Source organism: Anser anser (genome assembly GCF_964211835.1).
Source record: "Anser anser genome assembly, chromosome: 2".
Taxonomy (NCBI): domain Eukaryota; kingdom Metazoa; phylum Chordata; class Aves; order Anseriformes; family Anatidae; genus Anser; species Anser anser.
The window spans coordinates 122,824,685-122,848,433 of record NC_139721.1 but is presented as its reverse complement, the minus strand read 5'-3'; the positions used below and the strand labels follow the sequence as shown (position 1 = coordinate 122,848,433).

Here is a 23,749-nt window from a genome sequence, read left to right as displayed (position 1 = left end):
TAAAGGATGCAGGGCTGTGCTGTACGTGTTTTCTTATTGGGTCTTAGCACAGTGACTTCACAGTGCATTGGAGAAGGCAAAAACAATGACGTGAGTGGGGGCAGCAGCTTTGTCATACAATGCTGACATTCTTCCAGAGTCATTTTCTGACAGCCATTATGTTCCAGGATCACCATATATAGAAGTCGGCATAACATTCCTTTGGCTTATTTCTTCCAGTTTTCATGATGCATTATGCAATTTAAAAAAAAGTATGAAAACTCAATAACTCATATAAATACATTTCTCCTGCAGCTTAAGTTATATATGTATGGTTTTGTAATGGGAAATGGAGTCATTCTTAGATTAGATTCCAACTTTTCTTATAAGTAGATATTAAATATGTATTGAGAGAAGCACCAGAAAGCTTCATTATGCCAGTCACAGAAGACTATGGAAAAACAACCATTAACATGCCAGCATATAAACCCAAACCAATTCTTCTGACCTCAGTGTTTTCACCGCAACTGTTCCCATGATCCTTGCCTACCAACTTCAGCCTAAATTCTCTCTGTTTATTCTTGCAGTACAAAACAGTGACATTTTGAACACCACTAAAACCTAAATTTTTATATTCTTAAATGCTTTAACCTTAGCCTCACATGACAGACCGAATAAAAAACAAATTTCCTTGGCTGCTTGTCATAAAACAAATTGCTCACCTCATTATCCTCATTTCTGCTGGTTAGTATCATTTTGGACTTCAAAAAGGATAGTGAGTCCATACACTGTTACAGACCATCTGCTGCTAGACTGCATTAAAAGTGATTGTTCATTGGTTTTGATGTCCTGCCCAAAATCTTTCTTAAAAGTCGAGAATCCATAGGAGCACTTAGTTCTATAATATATTTTGCAAAGTTCATATGAACATGTATTTGAATTCTCACACAAGCCTTCATTAGGAGCAATGTTTGCTCATTACAAAAGTAATGCATGAAGAAACAGGCAGAAACTTGTGATAGGGAAGAGAAAAATCAGCTGCCCAAAGGGGAGTCCCTTCCTTCCCCTCCTGTCTTCTGCTATCCCTCTCTGTTTTGGTAAATGTAGACCTGCTGATTTGTCTCAAATTCCTGCCTAGGTTTAAATTGTTCCCTGTCTAACATCTTGGTCTGGGACAATGTGACTGAAGTACTTTCGGAGACCTCCACAGCCACTAGCAGGGTCTGCTTCACTGAACAGTGGTTCTGGCACCTACAAGGAAGAGCTAACATTTTCATAGCAGACTCAGAAGCAAATAAAGTCCTATTAAGTAACCTTGAGGGAGGAGAAGAAGCCATCTCAAGGTAATGACAATATATGAGATAAGTCCTGTCAGCCTCCACAGGACACATTAAATTCCTGTTAAATATGGATTAGATGTGTGCTGCAAAACCATACAGTTACAAAGAGTATATCCCTGCAACTATCTGGCACTCTGTTACAAGGCCAGAGCAATGGCAGGCACTTCAGGAAGAGATGTGCAGGCAACAAGCTAGGTCTATGTGAAGGTCACAGTTTTCACATCATCATTTCTACGGGAAAAAAAATCAGATTATATACAAATCTTTCCATTATTTTACAATGCCCAATGAGTCCAAGGAAACTGATTTTGAGAGCAAAGTAGCTAAAAAAACAGACAACAGGTGAAGAGAAGTAAATGTTTTGTAGAAAGAAAAAAAATATAGAATATATATCTTTCGTAATTTTCTAACTGCTATAAATCCTTAATTTTCTGCAAGTATAAACTCAGGGTTGCCACAGCTGTGCTGGAGTCTCCAGGCTGTAATGCTGTGTGAGTGGCTGCCAATCACACACTCTGCAAAGGCAGCAGAAAAAAAAAAACATATTGGAAGAGTCAGCTTCTTGAACACATACTTAAAACCAGCAAGATAAGTAGAGCTGAACACAGTAGAGCAGAGACTTCATCGCTCCTATCTGCTTTGTAAAAAGAAATATCCTCTTGGCCAGAACTGCTCAGTAGCAGAGACTGAAGTGCTCAACAGACTGGCAGCAGAGGCTTAAAAACCTGCAGCAGGACAAGTTTGCACCCTCCCCTTAGCAGAAGGGTCCCTTAAGTTCTAGGGCATTAATTGCAACTACGGTGTTCAGAAAAGCATTTAAGTCACACACAGGAGAACTGTTGTGGGGTGGGGGGCTGGGAGGAAGAGGCACGTAGAAACAAGTTGCAGGAAAGAAATATCACCTCCAGAATGAATGTAGTTCATTTCTTTATGTTCTATACTAAAAATGCATCACGGGCCTGCAGATAAGTGTACCATATTTGAATTTACTCAACCTTTTAACTTTCAGATCTTATTACTTACCCTTGCATTTCTCTGTGTTCTCTCCACTTGCATTTTGTTTTTCTGCGAAAATGGAGAGAAAGATATTTTGGAGATATCAGTAGTTTGTTCTTTCTCTTAAGTCCATATTCACTGTGTTCATCATTCAATGACAGCTTGCATAGCCTCCACAAAAGTAGGTGGCCTATTTCTGCCCTATCTCCAGCTGACATATTACTACCAAAGCCATTTAACAATCACATGATGCTCAAGAAGACAACTGTTTTAACGACTAATCAACTTCTGCCAAGTGATTTTACTAGAATCACTAATAAATTCACTGTGTTATTCTCCGACATGAAAGGTTGCACGGGTGACTGAACACAGGAAAATGACCACTGGTGAAATGGCTCAGAGGGAGAGGGGAGCATCCGCCTACAGTGCAACATGCCCCCCATGCACCACATGGCAACACAACATGCTTGGAAGACAGACTAATCTTCACATACAACAATTAATCAGCAGCTGGTAATTCATTTACAGCTGTACTGTCACTGGCCTTCATAGAAAAAAACTCAGTGTTTTGGGCATTTGGCCTTTTCCTCCAGCTAGTTAATAACCAACTAAATCCACCAGTGCTGCTGAAGTTTCTGTAAGGATTTCCCCCATCCCCTCCATAGTCCTCTGAAGTATTAGAAATATCAGCCTCATAACATGAAAAAGACCATCGATATTATTTCTCTGCTGTAACTATAAAATCCCACTAAATAATTTAAGACCCTCCCAAGCTCTACATCCCAGTTCAATGTAAAGAGAAAAATGGAAAGGATTTTCTTTAGTTTGTGGGCTGTCAGTTTCTAGGTATGTAATTTTATTTCAAATCGCTACATGGAGCTGCAGCAGAAGAGGTATGGAAGGGGCAGAGACTGGCACAGATCTGCTCTCTAGAGCAAATCTGTACATTTAAGCTACAAAACAAAGTCAAGATCACACAGCAAAGCCAGGAAATAAACTGCAATAATTCATCACAAAAGGGTATATCTTCTTCCCCTTCTCTACATGACCTCATCCCAACCCTCAAAAGAAATGTATTACCCACAAAAGAAGGGCTAACAGCATCTCTCACTCTTAAACAGAAGTCGATCCTGTTTATAGCCTTCCACTTCCTCATACTGAGGGGGAAGAAAAAACAAATCATCTTGTCAACTGAAAAAGTTCCAGGGCCATTTATGGATCTGTAGGTGAAACCCAGCATCTTGAATTGCATCCAAGGAAGTCCCAGGCACCACAGGCATCAAAATCATTTTTCATCAACTCAAGGTTGATTTAAAAGGTTTAGTCCACAGCACAGCATGTTTGTTATATAAACCTGATCTTGATGTGATAGATGTGAGCATTTCCGTTATGGTTTGCACGCAGAAGCCGCAGTGCTTCCCTCCTCTCGTTTGAGAGGAAGAAAGGCAAGTTGTGATGGCTGCTGGAAGGCCAATCAGGACCTCACTACAACTATGTAGCATCAACGATCAAGAAAAGGGCAATGAAAGGAAAGTGAGAACCAATAATCCTAACTAACGCAGTTACTCTCGATTTATCACTGCCACCACCATAAAAATGTCAGCCATGGTTTAAAGAAGTGAATTGTGCTGACTAACATGGGATCAAAAATTAAGCTGGTGAACATGGCAGAGCGAGATAGGTGGAGTGCGTCCTTCGAGATGAGTGCTTTACTAGAGACATACTGGGTGAGGCAAGTCTGAGGAGGAGAACAGCCCCTCACTGCACCCTCCTGCACAGCCCCTCCAAGACAGCAGGTAAAACCATCTGTCCTCACAGATGCACAGCTCAGGATCCACAAACATTAAGGGCAGCCAAAAGACCTACTGACTTGAGAACGCAGGCGAACCACCCTAAAAGTACTTAAACTAATAATAGAAAATAAGATTATTGTGCAGGCCATTGAGTAATGTGATAAGTTTCCCTAGGAATACCTATAAAAATCCCTAAGTCTATAGTTATAACTCAACTTTTCAGATTTGCTTTCCTAGTCAGTTGGCCAAAACCACAGACTTTGTGCAAGTTCAACCTTTGTTTTAAATACAAAGGTCTCCCTCTACTGCTTGTCAGAAGCAGGAATGCCATCTCACAAATTAAAACACTGTTCTTCTTCATTACAAGCAGAAAGCAGAAATAGATGGATCACTTTTACAGAGATCAAGTTTCAAGTTTCCCCGCTTACAATTCTAACATAAATTAAGTGGCGTATAAAGCATGTTTGCACATGACGCAAGCACTTGCTTTGTTTATACTGCTCCTTCTAAAGGTAAGGTCTCTCACGGCCTCTCTTCACCATGCCTTTTCATATCATCCTTGCTAAAGGAAACCTGGGTGATCCATGTGTCTAATTCAACATGCTTGTTAAGGAGTGGATGAGAATAATAAAGTTGTGTTCCTCCACCCCTACGCTTCCCCCCCTCGCCCCCCTTTTTTCCCCACCTTTTCTTCCTCCAGTAAAACAAAACCATACTCACTGGGCTGAAATCAGACTTCAAAATGGAAACTGTAGGTTTGTTGGAAGATTACTCCATTTATATTACAAGAGAATCTAACTTTACTTTGGCTAAATTCAGAGTAAGAGTTAATTCAACTGCTTATACAAATAACATTTGTTTCAGCAGTCTACTGTGGGTTGCAATTATCCTCTGAAGGCCATGGAGACAGTGACCAGCAGTAGAAGTTGGGGTACTTTTATTAGGTCCCTTCTTAGCTGTAAATACTCCAATATCAAATGGAGATGAAATCAATAAAATCTGAAGGAGCATGGACCTTAGCTCGTACCAGGCTTTGTGAATGGAAAGAATTACTGAGCAAGAATTAGGAAGGAATGAGTTGGTACGTCTGCTTATAATGTCCTTAAGTGAGTAAAGCACAAATCAAATTCAGCTGAAAACTCGGCAGCTGTTCTTTTAGCTGACTAAGCTGCAAATGTTACCTGCCTTGTGTCCAATATTTTTTGAAGCTTGATATAGTCTTTACCTCAATCACAGCTTACAGTATTTAGTTCCACAGATTAATAATACATTTTGTCAATAAGTCTTGACAGTTATACTAGATTGCAACACTGCAAGTGTGGACTAATACCATGGGAACTAATTTATCTTTGTATTGCTTACAATAATTTAACTAGGAATAAGTTAACATCTAATTTATTTGGTGCAATAGAATTGTTCTTGTATGTTATAGCTGCTTTTATCAACATTGGTTTAGAAGAATCAAGCTCTAGAGGGGCCCCAAAAGGCACCACTACTTCAACTATGAACGGCTTTTTTTTTTTTTTTTTGAAAAGTTACGTATTAAAGAACTAGACAAAGCATATCTTTCATTTGAAAAAACTACCTCTATCATTTTTCCTAGCTATACTAAACAGTACCTTTATTTACCCATTATTTTAGTATATCTCACTGTATTTTAAGTATTCCTTCAAATGTTCTCTTCTGTAATAAATATCAACAGTATATTTTTGTACATTGTGCTCTTTTTAACCACTTGCTACTGTTATATTTTAGGACATCTCAAATCTATCAGATATACTGATACAGAGGTGAAATCCATGATCTAGTCAAATGAAAATTCTGATAAAAATTACTTCATTAAAATATTTGTTTTTATAATGATAGAACTGAAAGGGGAAGAATAATTCTGCTTCTGAGATTTTTCTTCCATATCTACCTTATCCACAGTCTTAAAAAAACTAACATGCTAATTCACATATACGTATGTGCAACTTATTTGCAAAAGCAATAACAGACTCCAGTTTTAAATTATCTTTCTCTTTTTATATTTTTTTGTTTGCTCCAAGTTTGTGTAAGTCATTCATTCACAGAAGACAGATTAACACAGAGAAAAGCTTTTCCATGGCTACTTTAATAATTACACAGTATGCTTCCAGAAGCATTTTGTTATCGTTTCTGATCTGAGGAAATAGAAAAAAAATATGGACTCAGAAGGTTATTTCAGATAAAAGAGAAACTGCAATGAAATTGAGTATATTTAATGAAATCCTCTTTATTGGCAAGAACAAAGTCTTGCCTTTTGAGCTCAGAAAAACATCTGAAATAGCTCACTGCTTGCATTTTCACACACCCTTAAGTCAAAACTGATCTAAAAGCTTCTGATCTAAAAGTTTTTTCTCTAATATTCCAGGGATCTCTAATAGTGCAAATTTATGTTGATTTGCAATTTTTTTCCTCTACTTTAAATGATTTAGAGATATCCATCTGCATTTTGGGTATGGGCACAATTTCAAGCTTCTTGTCTTCTTTAAAAGGGACTCAATACATTACTTTAAATAACATTCTTATATATCTGATAATGATTCAGTGAGATAAAAAAGTTTATAGTGACAGAAGAAAGTAAGTATGGCACAAATTCAGGATGGCATCATGGGATGCCACAAGTCAAAATATGGTAACAGGCCACTTTTTCCTTTGTAGTAATTGCATGCTCACAACTCAAAAGCATATAGCCTACAGCTCTTTTCCCCAATTTGAATAAACTATTGGATAAAGAGGTTAGTGTTTGAAAACACTTTTCAACTTTCAACACTTTTTCGACTTTCAAAACACTTTCAATTTTTCAACACCATATCTGACACACAACATAACAGTTAAAAATCAGCCTCAAGCACCTTTACAGAATAATTGTTAGAACTGTTATTTAAAAAATAAGCCCCCTTTTCTCGAGAAAATACTGTCTCCAAAAGCTCTGCCCTACTGTTCTTCTATGCAGATTTAAAGCAGAACAACATGGAGCAGAATACTTTGGAGCAAAAAAGATCCACCAAGGCTCCAGGTTATAGGTAGCACCAGACCCCATGTAACACTTCTGTAGCACCAACTGCATACCTGACTTGTTAAACTGGCTCCTCCTTCAACTACCTGGAGCACTGGCCAGAACAGGTAATCTCAGTAAGTGTGATCTCATCTTAATTGCCATTGCAATTTATACAGCAGATTTAGGTCCCTAGGACTAAACCTTTTTTCTTGGTACTTTTAACTATACACTAGGCAGCCTGAAATTCTGATGCACTTGCCAAATCATAAATACCAACAGCATGCTATGCTCCAACCTCCCTCCAATACATGGAAATTCATGGTTTAATTTTCAAAACTGACCAGAAAGCCCAGATTATTTTGTAGAATAACTCTTTCAACTGAGACCATTCCAGGGCTCAGAAGTTAAGATCACCTGGTCCTGTTGTGACATTACCAACTAAAACACTACACCTCGTAAAAAGCAAGGAAGAATCCCTTGTCTGCAGGAAGCCTGGGGACATGGCCTGCTCTCTTGGGTGCATTGACAGCACCCACTATTATCCATGGACCACTGGGACACAAGCCACACAGGACTGCATTGCTTCACAATAACTTCCACAGTACTTATGCTGAAATGCTTCTTCACAATTGGAAAATATTGTATTTAAGAATATAAAGACTTCCATCTCAAGGTGAAACTTAAGATTGCCACCTCTGTGCCACACACTGCAATGTTAATGACAGCAGAATCAATTGATTAGATAGATAAGTGGAAGTAAAAGGTTTCCTCAAATTAAAATGTTATCCTCCCTCTCTCTTCAAACACCATTTTCCAAGTAATCATTCTAGAGAAAGACTGGCAGTTTTTCCTTACTGAAGTCTTTGAAGATAGCAGAAAGAGCAATATTTTGTGGTCTGTAGGGAGCTTAAACACCAATCTGCTTTCTGTATATACAGTCTCACAGAATGAAGTGCCAAAGAGATGAAAGTAAATGTCTGATAAGGCCCTGCTCCTCACTCCCTCTTGGACTTATTGAGCTGCCCAGCTGTGCACCTTACAGAAAGATACAGAAAACAGATCTTGACTTTAAAGGCTGACTTTGCTAGAAGCCAAAGTCACAGATCTTCAGTCTTGTGTTGTTTAATTTATTCCTAATATTCTCTGAATGGCATCTGAAGAGTAATTTCAAAGATATAATTTCAGCTTTTGCTTACTAAACAAGCATGGAAAAGTGCATATCAAATGTCAGCTTTGCTATTTTCTGTCATATGTGTTGTGAAGAACCATAAGACCAGAACACAGCACCTGTATGCATAATTTGAGTTCTGTCTACTGGAAAGGGCATGAAATGGTTAGCACACTCCCCAGCTGACAGCAGAGTACTCATATGACACTAATCAGCTTCAAGTGTTCACATGAGTAAGAAGTGCTTTGCTGGATAGCTATTGCTTAAGGAAGTTTAAAACAAAATGCGTGCAAAAGTCTGTGGTAGTACTTCAAGTCCCATGCAGTTGGATTAGTGCACTCACATCAGTGCTACAGTAAACCTACAAGTTGTAGAAGACCAGCACTGCTCACTGACAGTCTTATAGAATCACCTTTTATATAGAATCATAGAATCATTAAGGTTGGAAAAGACCTCTAAGATCATCTGGTCCAACTGTCCCCCAGCCACCAATAACACCCACTAAACCATGTCCCCAATCACCAAGTCCAGAATTTCCTTAAAAACCCCCAGGGACTCTGACTCTGCCACCTCCCTGGGCAACCTGTTCCAATGCCCAACTACTCTGAGAAGAAATTTCTCCTAACTTCCAACCTGATAGCATCATGGAAAAGCAGGGCACCCATTGCAGTTATCATTGTGCATATCACAGAATACATTTCTTCTCTAGATGAGAAGTCTACTTCTCTCTTGAGCTACAGTGCCACTAAAATAATTTACAACTACAGAAATAAAGGGTGTACATGGCTTTGACAGAGGAAGACAGCACTCAGCTTGCCACAACAAGAACTGTTGAGCATGTCTTAGTATGATGAAAGTGATTCTGATCATTGGACCTATAATAATTCTTATTTATTACTGAATGACAGTCATGAAAGCCCCATTTCTCCTTGCGTTTTATTCATTGTGCCTCCCCAAGACAGTACTATTTGGTTCAGAGCTTTCCTGTCAAAGGTCATTTTAAATACTTATTTTAAAACCAAAGAGTCCCTGAGTTTCTAACTTCTTTGGAAGCAAGAGCAAGACATCCACTTATCTGCACTGTTACCTATTTCATTTATGCAGAAGGAGATATTTGCTATTTCAGTCAAGAGGCCAAAATATATAATTGTTTTTTATTATTTCAGATGTCTCAAACCACATTACATCAGATATATCATCCACCCACACCCCAGTACATTCTGCTACTAGGAATCAATCATTTAATAAGTTTTACAGATGGCAGCAACTTTTTCAACTTCTTGGCAAAATCTGAAGTACAAAGATTCAGCGTATAACAGAGGCGCAACTCCTCTGGCTCCTGCAGAGCTTGTCCTGATGGTCTGTACCTTTCTGTACCCACTATTCTGACTTTTGGAGCTCCAGTCTTCTCTTCTACATCTGCACAGATCACTCGTGCCAGGAATAAAAATAATTCTGGAAGGCAAGAAGATTAAAGTGGATAATCCTACTTGCAGAGGACAGAACATACACGAGAAAATTGAGTGGCCATGGTCCTTATGCCTCAGTCCAGGAACATTCCTCTGCAACTCTCTTGGCAGAGGGCATTAAGAAAAGTGACCTCGTTAGGCACTGTGAAGAAAGGCTTGTAATAAAGCAGCTCTATCCCATTCTCCTCCATCTGCCAAGTGTTTTTCTGGCACATTCAAAAATAAAAAGTGTCCAAACCTAGTTCAAACCAGAATGCTTCATCCTGAAAGTATTCCTTATTAATAATCCTTATGGTATAATAATATGCATAATTACTTATGCACATGAGTAGCTTTAAAAGTTAAAAAAAAAAAAAAATTTAGGAGTCAGGCTCTTTCACTGTAGCCCTGCCTCACCAGCTGACTGGTGCAGGAATAAATCTTGGCTGAGCATTTGACCTCACAAATCTTCTCTCTCCACTGCTATATTAAATTATCGTCTCCCAATGAACCTCGCTCTGAAGGGCTCATGGCTTGACGTACCTCCTCTAACTACTAAAAAAAAAGTCAGGTTATGTCACATATACCTTCCTTTTGGAAGGTTATGTCACATACCCCTTCCTTTTCTGCCGTCATCTGCACTTGGAGATGCTTACTCTGAAAGGTAACATTCTTATTGCAGTTTTTCCCTTCAGGCAATAAAAGACTATTACAGCAAGTTAGTCTAGTCTGCAGAAGTACCGATTTTATACAAAACTGTAAGGATATTGCCCTTTCACAGCAGAAAGACACTTTTGTGCAACTGACATGTAGCTCCATCTTTTGGATCAGTTGTGATTTTGTCCACAAACCTATAATCAAGCCCACATCCATACTCTCCATATTTTTATACTACTGAAACAAGATGTCATGTCAGACTCCTAGAATTTCCATCTCAGATCATTTAGATGAAAGTCTACTCGAGATTCCCACCTGAACTTATCTGACAGGATACTGCCAAGATTATTTCTTCACAACTATTAGTAAATTACTGTCCTTTCCCACCACCCTGTCTTAAGGAGATATTTTACTCTTGCCCCTGCTAATCCTCTGACCAAGTAAGTAGCACTTAGCATGGTTTAGAATATAAAATTATATTTTACAAGGACTGAAACTCTTTGCTAACTATTTTCAGTTATAAACGGAAGACAGTGAAACCTTTGTCAAGCAAAAAAACAGTCTGTACAGCAGTTGGCACTATTGAGAAGTTTCTGTTAAAAGGGGAGGAAATGTTTAGCACATACACACATTTTTTTAATAGCATAATATTAGTGTCAGGAGAAAAAAAACAAAACTGTCCAGTTCTTACCTTGTTACATGGAAGCTTAGCAGCATTGAGTTTGTTAAAAAAGATTTAAGTCATTTATGTTGAAGACATATACATGATTTACTAATCATATACATGATTTACTAATCAAGCTCTTTACACACACAGCTCAGAAGTTATCTGAAACTAATATACATTTTTACTACAGACTTGTTTACCTTCACACCAAATCCCTAAACAGACACCATAGTACAAGAACAGAGCAGGAAGAGGCTATGTAATTTGGTCTCTCCATTTTGATCTTTTAGATGCCCTAAAAACATGGATATCTGTATAAGACTGCTCTGCAAGATTTAAGTCATTCAAAGGATCCTGAAGGTAAAGGTTTAGTGCAGAGGAATTGATTGCACATCCACACTACTCCAGAACAGCTATTTCACTGCTCGTCACAGTCCTCCATCTCCTTTGGCTTCCTCCCTCTCCTCTCTCTGCTCCCCAGGTTACACACCAGCTATCCCCAAGATGCCACCACCCACCCACATAAGAAAGACGTGCCAACCATTTACTCTCTCTAGCTCTCGAAGCTTGGATTTGAAAATGAGATACTTCTACATGATGATGAATCACAGTGGTAACCACATCAAGATAAGCATGAATTTTTCAAGCCAGCCAGAAACCCCAAATGAAAGACTGCACTTGCAAACACATGACCCACAACTGGTTCCTCAAGACCCAGCAAAAGGAAGTGGATAAGTCTTCATCATGCCATTTCATTTTCACTAGTCTACATGGGGAAACAGAGGCAGAACAATTCTCAGCTTGAAATTCAGCCTCCATGCACTCCTGTCACACTGTAATATTTCCACTCCTGTAATACTTATCAGAGAAAAGAATTTTTCTTCTAGTTAAGTAAAGTAAGAGGTACATGTTTTTCCTCAATCTTTATTATGTCTAAGAAAACACAGTCTGTTTATCTTGACGGTGCATGCTTTACGGACTGCATCGACTTCTGCAACCACAGCCCCAGTACTTAAGCACAACATATGACCTCAGTTCCCACTGAGCACAGGGACTAGGCCCTAACAGATTCAGATATTCTGGAAAGCCAGAGATGCCAAGAGATGAAGCATGCCACACTGGTCCCAGCAAACAAACCCAACATGGGTGCTTCTGCAGAGCAGAGCAATTTGTGACTGCACTGGGTGGCTACATTTAATGCCTGCTGCTGTGCGTTTCTTAGTCCCTTAAAAATTCTGCTTTCAAAACAAAGAGAAGCCCTCACACTTTTATTGACATGATTTTAGCTATATAAGAACCTCACTAGAGTTACCATGTGAAGAACTTTATAAAAACTAAACAATTTCTCTTAATAATTCAAACAAACAAGAAAAACGTGTTAAGCAATCAAAGCACTTGTGTCTGACCTGCAAAGCATGAAGGTTTTTTTGGGTTGCTCTGCTGCCCTACTAGCTTTAACCAGTCAGCAATTCAGCCTCAGAGAAGATGCTCTTGCAGCAATGAAAAATGACCATGGGTTCAAGGGATTATCAAAACATGCTAAGAGTCAATAAAAAGGTTCTGGATAAGTCATTCTGAAAGCATTTAAGGCAGCACAGCATTTATAACTCTGTCAACCTATCAAATGGAAACTTCTCAGACTAGCAAAAAAGGCAGTAATTCCTCTGTGCTTTATGCTGCGTTCACTTACCTTTAACCCTTCATCCTCCCTTCCTTATTGCTGGTAACTGGCTCCTGGGAATTTCTAGCCTGGAGTACTATCATCATAAATGCAAAAGAAAAGGACATTTAGATGACTTCCATTCCCAGCTTTATTTTTTGGCTTTCTTGACCTTCTGGCAAGTTATTTTACTATGAAAATTTCATTAAAGTCTATTAAACTTAGAATGGAAGATAGCAAGGAGGATACAATCCATTTTATAGGTATTAATAACCATACTAGCTCCTGTATCAAAACAGCAAAGGCAGTAATAGCTTTTTTTTTTTATTTTTTAAATTATGGAGCATATTTTCTCCTTTAGTTAAGTGAGAGGGCTCCCTTAGATTATTAGTCATTTCTTAATGTGTAAAATGAATCTACAATAATTCCACTGAGCCAAGGAGATACAGTGCTATGAAAAAAGATCTTGGCACCAAAAAAAGAGAAATACAACCACACTATCATACTGAGAAGTGAGCTACTTATCACGTGGTCTGACCCACTGCAAAAACAAACCAGCTGAAGTTTTTGCTATTATTCCCAAACCACAGTTCCACCTCTGGAAGGAGTAATTCCGCTCTCAAAGTTAACAAAGAGAACCCTTCCGACCCGCTTTGTGGGTGTAGGTCAGTCACATGTTCCTCTCATATGCCAGTTATCTCAGGAGTTTTTACTGCAATGCAACAATTTCCAATTCCCTTTCTACACAAAATCAGTTTGAAACAGCAAACCTGCTGTGGGAGCCCTTGAAGTCTTACTTTTCCTTTCCAAATCAAAACTTCATCTGGGACACTTTTTCAACTCACTGTTCTGAGGAAAGTCAATACGGAGTAGGTCCAGAAAGGAATACTTAAATTCCGGGACCATATGTGGCAGGAAAGCCACTGTCCTGTGTAATATCAACACGTTACACAGAAAAAGGAAATACCTTCAGCGCGATCAACATAAGGCACATATCTACCACCAAATTAAAATTACACACAAATAATAATTTGTGTACCCACTTTCAGAAAACAAACACAAGCTATGCCTACACTAGTAAGGAAAATGGGACACATCCTATTTTGTGTACTTTTTTCGTTCGTTTGGACGAATGGCTCAGTGCTGCTTGCATTCACACAGTTAAACTATACTCCCTTTTTGGTAGGGTGGCTTTGTCAGTAGGGTAGCAGCGTAGTTTATTAATGTAGACATCGCCCTAAAGGCCAGAACATCAGTAGAGCACATATTGTAATGCACATTGCACATGTCAGGAAGAGTAACATTGGCAAGGTCAGGGTTGCAGAATACAGGGACACTTCATTTCTAACTAAGTAGAATTTTCAATTGGAAAACATTTTGATGAAAATTACAAAAAAAACTATAAATCCTTTCACTGTTTTAACGGAACATCTCTGATAAGATGCTCAATCATTTATTGAAAAGGCTGCACTTCAACTTTTTAAGTAGCCAACTACTTTCAAATTTCAATCTAAAAATCAAAGAGCAAGACTATGTTCAGTGATCCCGGGTGAAAGAAGTGACTAGTTATAAAATCTTCCCAATACCGAAAAAAATAATCAAGGCTAGGTAACATGGCTCTTTTCTTGGATTATGGAAATGGAACTCAGGTAATGCAGTAATGACCAAAGGTTATATAAACAGGATTAACTACAATTTACATGTGTCAAAGACTTCATTTTGATCAAGAGTTTTTACTTCAAGTGGCAAGTTTAAGAAGTCACATGTACAGTACACGTGCCATTTATATAAAAGTGTCATTGTCATGGGAGCAGCAAAGCAGAAATAATGTTCCATTAACAGGCAGAGAAAGCTATTCATGCATTTGCAGTCAAAAGTCAAAGACAAATTTTTCTAGAAATACAAAGAGGAGGAAGGTGTTAAGTGTTCCAGCATCACAGAGTCTCCAAAGTTATTTATATTATGTTTAATACAGCAATGTGATATATAGTGCAATTTTTACAAATGAAAGCTATGAATGTACTAATGATAGCTATGAGCCATGTACTAAAGTACATGGGCTAGAGTATGTTCTTCCAGCTAAAGCTGGGATCTGTAGATCCTGGGTTTCCCACCACCACCTTGTTCCTAGAGTTATCAATCATACATCTGGGGCTAATCAGGCAACACATAGACTGAGCAGGACACATGGTATAATTAAAGCAACTGACAGCACCGTTACTAAGAAAAAAAGACTGAGTCAATTAATTTCAAATACATCAGGCTTTGGTTCAAAGTTTTGAAGGGAGGGAGGGAGGGAGACACCTTCCTAAAACAGGCTTAGCAAAATGGTGTAATCTACAAACAACAATATAACTTCTTCAGAAATAATACTACACAGGAAACAAGAAAAAAAGTCAAGTTTTTGTGGCTTACATTGAAAAAAAAGTAAGATTAATGATCAAATCAGTTAATGAAAAAAACATTCTGATTAGCCATGCTCCTCTGACTCAGAGCCAAGAAAAAAAAAAACTTCAAAAGATTTTCACTGTGGAAGAAACAGTGTATTCAGAGAAGTCAGGAACTAAAATCAAGAACATCCAAGATACTCTGCATCCATGAGACTGGATGCTTTTATTTTGCCTTCTTTCCCCTGAAGGAAAGCAAGCTATCATGAGGTTTTAGCACAAAGAAGTCTTTGGTATTTTTTGATAGAGACTCCCACCATATAAAGACTTAGTTCTTGAAGACCTGTCATACCATTCTTCTGCAAAAGATTGGCTACTTTAGGAAGAAAGGGGGAAGAGGATAGGAGAAAAGGAAAGACTAGTTTCCAAGTGTTCCGCTTTCTGTATACAGACACCATGAAAGACACTTGCAAGATTCCAGCTTCAGAAGAAAGAGATTATCCTACAGTTATGGAAGGGATTCCCTACAACATCCTCCAGCTCCATGATCTTCTGAAGGACTTAATATTTTTCCCCTCAAATCTCACTTCTGAGATGGGCCTGCTATGTAAGATGCAACCATTTTAAACAGGTATCCTGATGGATGTGTTTAAAATCAAGAAAGAAGAAAAAAAAGTCAGTAATACCATGACCCCTTCTAACGCTAACTGGAGGATTAAATGGAGAAGGTTTTAAAAACATAAGTCTCCAAATTTTTGTAACAGTAGAAGCCAGGAAGAAGTATAAATGTGCTCAATTGACCACCAAAAACCCACCACTACACAACATACGGCAAAACCATTACCTCATCCCTTCCCTCTTCATCTATGAACTGTTTGGCTGTCCTGCTGCGTTCATTATGAAACAGAACAACTTGTCTACTCCCATTTCTCAGAATTCTTTCTTTGATTTTCCAGAAACCAAGCAGTTCCATATTCCTCTGGGGAATTTCCCAAGGGCAAACACCCTTGAAATTAAAATCTTTCATCCAGACATCCCATAACTACAAAAGTAGTAATAAGAAATAGTACCACAGACCGTAGTCACACATCATGATTGGAATATTAAGACTCTAATTTGAAAACTAAAATGAAACTGAGCTGATTCACTGTGGAAGCCATACAAAGGTCTTCCGTAGAAGCCAGAAGGTCACACAAGTGGGTCTAGCCCAGAAGCATGTAGAATCTGAAAGATGGAAACATACTTCAAAAATGGAAACAGAGTATGTTTGACATGAAAATGCAACTACTGATCCTGTGAATCTGGTAACATTTCCTGGCATTCTGTGGATGGCAAAGCAATTTTGATGAAAGAGAAAATAAAGGTTATCACATTCTAAATCATTTCAGAAGGCTTCCCTGAATGCGGTCTTTTTGGTTTAAAGCATAATGGGCTTAACTATTGCCTTAAAGCCTATTTCAAGTATTGATTTTTAGGTGTTGCAACCATAAATAGCTTCAGAACAATCTTCCATCTATACAAAACACATTTCTTAATGTCAGTGGAAAACAAGTTGGAACGCTTGAACAGATTGAATTTTTAGAAACTTGGGAAAGGTCTTATGGAAACAAAGTCACACTGCATCTTAAGAACAGGAGAGTTTTAAGATCAGACAGTTAATCCTGGTGCAATTATTTTATATGGGTAATATTTGTTGCACAGCTATAGCTGTAGCCAAGCTCAGTATTCCCTGAGGCACGTTCTAACCTAGCATCTAACACCTCCAGGAGAGCCTACAAGAACTACACGGCATCACAGGCATTTACAAAACCACTAGAAACAAGCTAGCCATAGCCTGTTACACTAGTTCAGGAGAGACTGAAGAATCTTCAATGGCAAATACAATGCTATGCTACATGTGTGACAGCTAATATATGATATTTCAAGGGATCAATTTACAGAACCATACAGTTGGAGTACAAGATTTTGCACCATTCAGGAATATCACATTTTGAAGGATAACTACTTCTCTTTAGGAGATTTAGGAGGATACAGAAGCAGCTAAATCCTCCTCCTGATAGCCAAGATACAGTAAGCTGACAAAAAAAAAAAGCACACTGCTGTAGTTCCTGTTTGCTTAGATCAAGCTACCTTTTTGCAGAACCTACTTTTGAATCATTAATAAAACTCCATCTTGATTGATGTATTTTGTTCTTTCTCACCAACATGGGCACAGGATTTGCATATAGCTGCAGGTAGCTATTCTTTCAAAATAACACTTCAGAGTTAATGATTAATAGAAAATTTGATCTATTTTGCGAAAGCCTCACTCTCACACCAAGACCACTCAAAATGTCCTTCCTCAGCATATTCTGTCCATAATTATAAGTAGGTTTTCATTGAACTGGTGTTTTCACCTCATTATTAACTTTTTAAATAGAAACATATTTTATTTAGAACCCCTTTCTGAAGTCAGGTGGCAATGAAATTTCATAAACCCAGGCCACAACAGTTGAGGCCATTACTGAGTTTAAAAATAAATCACAGTAAATTAAAAAAAAAAAGTGAAACTAGGAACTGCAGAACTCCTAGACATTGTCTGTATAGATATCTGCCTCTGAAGCCAACACTGAATGAAAATAAACCTCTGACTGATAAGGATGCTGGTGAAATAGATTAGATAAGCCACTTGACCTGAAAGACTGCATTGACCACTGTCTCCAATGCAGAAAGCTTAGAAAAATGGTCATGACTGAACTGCTGATAGTTTATGGAAACTCAGAAAGAGTCCCTTTGTAAGGAGCGTTTGATAGAAAATAAAAGGAAGAAGTCCACAATGAAGTTCATCTTCCCCTTTTAGTATCAAAACATATTTAAACATGCACACAGGGGTAAGGGAAATTTTGATTTAAAAAAAGATGGAAAAAAAGCAACCTTATGTCTAGACATTTTAATTTGTTGACCTTATCTTGCAAGAAAGATCATTACATGAATGTCTTATTAATTTGGTACTTAGATGAAACATTATAAGCTTATAAAAACATTAACTGCATTTCACTGAAATGTTTATGTAGTATAAGATGACAATATCTAAGTTTCCTGAAAGCTCAATAAAATACATTTAGCTTAGAAGGGGAAAATGAGTTTAATCCATAGCACATTAGGCAGCACCAGGTCTGTGTTTGTAACTCAGTTACTTTCTGCAGCAAGCATCAAATCTTCCTTGCTCAAATGAGCAGCATTTTCAAAAGCAGGAAGGTGACAGTGTTTTTCTACCTCCTGCTTACTTAGACATGATTTGTGGTTACAAGAGGACAGAGGAACATTAATGCCTGTCCCCATCATGAGCAGGTGCCATGCTAGAGCTCACTGATGTGGCCAGGGTGAACATGACCGAAGGCAGCAAATCTCAGCAATGCTTGGGTACCTGCTAACAGCAGTGAGGGGACAGAGTGGGAGAGCAGGAGGAATTGTCCCTCTAAGGAGGCATGGAAGAAGCAGGCACAGAGGAAGTAGGCAGAACAGCTACCAAGACCAATTTTGTCTGTTTCACCACCTGGTCTTCAGGACTCTGCAGGTCACAGGACAGACAACAATAAATGGAGAAAGTGTTTGGCAGGGTCATACTGGCCAAGGAAATCTTGAAGGAGAAAGACAGAGTCTGAGGCCCCACTTATATTACTTCTATGTACTGCACACACATCCTGCAGCTTGGTAGTGCTATTTCACGTTACTTTCCCAGGGGCCTGGCTTGCTGATTGATTTTCAACCACATTAGTCGCCCCCAGATTATCAAAAAGTTACTTATACAAACATGCATCATCTGGGTTTGTTTTACTAGATGGGTTGTTTGAAACAAAGAGGTAGCAATACAGTTTCAAGACTTCACAAAGTAGATTTTCCTTCTCTTGCTTGAAAGTCACCAAAAGAAATTTGTTTCAGGAAGGTCATTATTGGGCATCCTTGTCAATTCCTAGATAAACACCTGAGCTTCAGAACTCTCAACATATAAGCACACTAAAACTTACAACGATTTAAAGTGCCTAATTCCCCTTGGTAATCACTTAATTTTCTTTTTGAAATTGAATATTTTTAATGCATTTAAAATTAGTACCTACTAGGGGGAAAGACCTGGAATCAGACAAAAACAGTTTGAATATGCTTCCCATAAAACCCTTTAACAAAGGTAATGTCCTAAATTTGAGAAGTGTGCAAGCATCCATATTTATTTAGTATTTTATAGTATACCAGATCTCTTAAGTACTATTTTTTTGTCAGGAAAATTGTTTAACAGGCTTAGCAATTTTGCAAACAGACAGTATTTACCTTAACAAGCACAGCTTTAATAAAATGTACATAACAGAAGATCAAGAGGGACAGAACTACAAACAGGTTTAAATAGAGTTTACCATGGACAAGTCAAAGAGAGGTAGAGGTGATGTATCCTAGGAAATGCAATAAGCAGCACTTCCGCACCAGTTCTCTGGCCTGAGAGCACCAATTTCTTTGCATTAAGCTGCAAGAGCCACCCTGCAATAGTAGCCTAGCTGAGCAAAACCATACCATCCCTCAGACCAGTCATTTTTCATGGTCAGGATGCTGCAGTCTTGCAACGCCTTTTTGAAGGAAATGTCAATCCTGCTCTTGCTTCAGAAAGCAAAGCATAAAAGCAGCCAGTAATACTGTATCAAGATTAAAAAAAAAAAAAAAAAAGAAGAAAAGCCAAGCCTGTGGCTATCTGCCATTTGCCTTTGGGTTAGCTTTAGGACAGCTTTCTCTGTAGACAACACGTTGGGAAGTCCTACAAGAACCAAGAAATGCAAAGATGTGGATACAGCCTTTGAATCAGAGGCTCTAAGCCACAGATTGCTAAAAGCAATTGGGAGGGGGGGAAAAGCCTCACTTGATGTCTGCTTGTGTTCATATTCTTTCACTGAATGTCAAGTACTGACCACTCTCCAGTCCATTAGAAGTCAGGCCCATCAACACAGGACACGTACACCTCTGACCTCATCTTCCATTCCTATATTTCTTTATTCAAATCCTCTATGTTGTCAAGTATGCCAAAATATGGTCTCTCAAAGTACCATATAAGGAAGGTTAGCCTTAAAGCAATAAAACATTAACATCACATTTCCCACCACACATTTTCACAATAAAATATTTTGAATCTCATTCTTTTCTTGCTTTTCTCAACTGCAACCTTAATATCTTCTACCACAAGGTAAGTTTACTCCATTTTATTTAAATTTCCTAGATAGAAAATCATATATACAAAAACTGGCTATTATAATAACCACTTTTTTAAGTCGTTAAACAAGCAGAAGAGCTTGTTTAACTCTAAGGGTCATCACCATAGAGTAATTATTGTCCTCAAGGATTCGATCATTTACACAAAACTAGCCTATACCTCCAGGCAAGGTAAGCAAGTCACTTTAAATGATGGCTGTTTCAGAAATGGATTCTCAGGAGCCAAGGAAACGAGAGGCCTTCAAAGGACCTGGTGTTCTGAAGAAAAAAGCCTCCCTTTCCCTCCCCCTCTGAATATATTTATACATTTGGACTAGGAACCTTCAAAGATTGGTGGTGTGTTTTTTTTTTTTTTTTTGCAAAAAGATTGAACTGGAAAATGTTAAAGCCTTCTCTTGGGCAGCTTAAGTTACACATACGTTTCAAGAGCTAGTCATGCATTCCTAACTTAAGTGTAGGAGTCCCAGCAGAGGAATCCCAGCTGCAGCCAAGCCCCAGAGATTTGAGATGTATCACTTTGTTTGCTAATAAACCAACTCCCAGGAGAAGGCTAAGTTTAGGGTTTATGTAAAGCACAGACTCTGTTTTCATAACAAGCTAGGAAAAGTTTTTGCTCACTCTATGAGAAGATAATTTAGGAAAAAATCATACCCATCAAGGATGTATGTAAATATGTGTCAGAAAGCAAGTTAAAAATAGTTCATAGGTAATTTCCTCCGTATTAGCATGTCTAGTGGCTCATGACATAAAATTGGCTACACATCCTGAGCACAACATCTAGTATCAAATCTAAATTTCCAGACCAAAAGGTAAATGGATCCTGTTACCCAATGCAGTTTAGTCTCAGTGAGGACTGCCTACCATGTATTTTTATACCCTGTAACACCTCAAACAGACAAAGATTTCTTGAGCAAACATACATCTAGAGATAACATATGCAGCTTCTTCCTTGAATATATTTAGTACTGCAAAGACAGTTCTTGAACTGGCTGTATTTTTCTACCTTCAACATCAATTGTTTCGATTTTAACAAGTTATCCAAATTTAAAAAAAAACTAAAAAGCAACAAGATTAAGTGCAAGGATAAAGCAACATTAGCTCAGATTACTCAGGGTAAGCAATAGAAATCCATCTCTTGCCAGAACCTCTGCAGATCTGTCAGTTATATATTTCCAAAAGAAAACTGTCTGTTGGAAAAAATTACACAGAAGAAACTACCTCAGTTTGGAAGGGACCATGTCAGGTCCCCAAACTGAACAAATTGGAAAGAAGAAGCCCTTGCTTCCAAGAGAGTCCATCCATCAGGTTTTGGGCTTCAGTGCTGCTGCCTTGGCTTACATCACCCCTGCTGTTACGGGGTTGCTGGGCTGTAAACCCTGTCCAGGCATCTCTCCCTGTGAGCAGAGACGTCAGATTTTCTTTTGAATCTATATCAAGAGGAGGGATAGTCTTAGCGACACCTTCCATCCCTAATTTTCAGTCGATTCCCCTCTCCCATATCAGAGGAGCTACTGCCCTATCTCTAAGCAAAAGCAGAACAAGGGAGCTTGTTGAAGGGATAGCTGCTGAGCTTGAGCAACTCTGAGCCACAAAGACAATTTTGCCCAAATCTACATAGCACGTGGGCAAGACCTGCTCTCCTTTAACATCCTACCTATTACAGCTTTGTTGCTGACCCCTTCAGTATAAGCTTCAAATTTCTAAGAGTTTGGAAGAGAAAAAGAGGGAAAAATTGGCAGATGCTCCCAAAAAGATCACTGGCCATTTAGGAGGAAATACATCTCCATCGTCACTCCAGGATGCCAAGCAGACAGCTACAGCAGAGCTCAACATACAAGAGCCTCAGAAGAGCACCTTCCCAAACTGCAGGCTACAAGTTATGCTACAGCCTGCTTTGCTGCCTTTCTTCAATAATCAGGTAAATAAGGTATCAGTGAATTTCCTCATAACCTCAAATAATCAGAACCTATACAATAAAGTCAGATGTTCAGAAGCTGTCATATCAAAAAAGTCACTTTTTAGTTCATATTATGATTATACATGCTATGAACTTTGCTATCTGTTAAATTTGTTCATTAGCAAGTCAACAGTCAGTAGCAAAAGGGATTGCTGAGCTCACCTAAAGGAAAGCAGCAAACAGGTTTGAAGCTGCTTCTGAAGCAGCTCAGCCTGTTTTTCAATTAATTTTTTTTAAACAAAAGTACAGCCAATAACTTCAAGTTGAGAAAGCCACCTCCCCTTCCCACTTCTGCCAGTCAGCTCCCTGGAATTCAATGCAAATATATATTTTTAAACAGTATAGCAGGCAGAAAGCTCATTACTAATTCAATTATTCTTCTGCAGCAAAGTTATTAAAAAAAGTAAAACATTCAGATGATTAAACAGCATTTTTCAAACGTTTTAGAGAAAAAGAACATGCCAGATTCCCATAGTTACCTCAATTTATGATTATTATGTAATACAGAAACATTTGGTTTAACGTTATTAAGAAAACAATTTAAAAGAAAGCCTTCCAGTGTTCTCCAAATGAAACAAAGAATGCAATAGCTATTTAAGGTGGTGTGTTTGTTGTTTTTTTTTTCCCCCCTGGACACTTGTCAAGAATGCTCTTTTAGTTTCTTCTGATAGAAAAGAATCAGATTTTTCAGCCAGGTCCTGATGATATCAATCCCTCCTTCTTCCCCACAAAGCATTGCCTAGAGGAATGTCTGTGAAAACACAAAGCCTTGTATAAGTCTACTAGTTTTATCCCAAACATATTTAACACTTTTCCAGAAGCCAGTAAGAAATACCAGCCTCTATGCTAACCTACAGTCTTTAGATCAAATTAACAAACTGTTATTGATCAGACGGTAGGCTACATTTTCCAAGACTGCAGTTTCAGCGAACAGTAAGAATAACCTCCAGGCAACATGGATTTAAAAATTTCTCTCGATGATTTCCACTTCTAAGTAATTCATTTTAAACCTATATTACTGAAAAACCTCAAAGTACTCAAGAGAAGTCTGACTAAGCCTCCAGTCTTGCATCAGATATTAGCTCATGAAGACAGATATTATTAAAAATAGTAATAAAAATGCAAGTATTACCCTTCTAGTTACAGGCCACAAGTACATTTCCTTTCCTCAGCTGCATGCATTAACTATGACACTCAGTTTGAAATCAATTAAAATATCATTTAATAATTTTAAAAACTAGCCAGTGAAAAATCAAATGCTGACAAACATCCCAGTGTTCGCCAGTGCAGACCAAACTCTGCCCTCTGGGTTTACCCTCTACATAACATGGCTCACTTACATGATCACACAACGGAGGATGAAAGAGAACCCATTATTTTTGCCACCTGCTACTTCATCTTCACTATTTAAGTTTCTTTCCTAAAATCTCATATTATGCAGAGAAA

General features: G+C 38.3%; 1 long non-coding RNA gene across 4 annotated transcripts in view; it reads right to left on the bottom strand.

The window, feature by feature from the left end:
- Positions 1 to 23,749, bottom strand: part of LOC310894663 — a 138,613-nt gene that overhangs the window by 20,449 nt on the left and 94,415 nt on the right. Inside the window, exon 5 of one of the 4 annotated variants that reach the window (XR_014580073.1) lies at positions 2,366 to 2,384. The exons of 2 other annotated variants lie outside the window; for them this stretch is intronic. This is a non-coding gene — a long non-coding RNA (uncharacterized lncRNA). Of the gene's footprint in view, positions 1 to 2,365; positions 2,385 to 9,106; positions 9,754 to 23,749 lie in introns of those variants that run through there. One more of the 4 variants, XR_014580074.1, reaches the window with a different exon arrangement.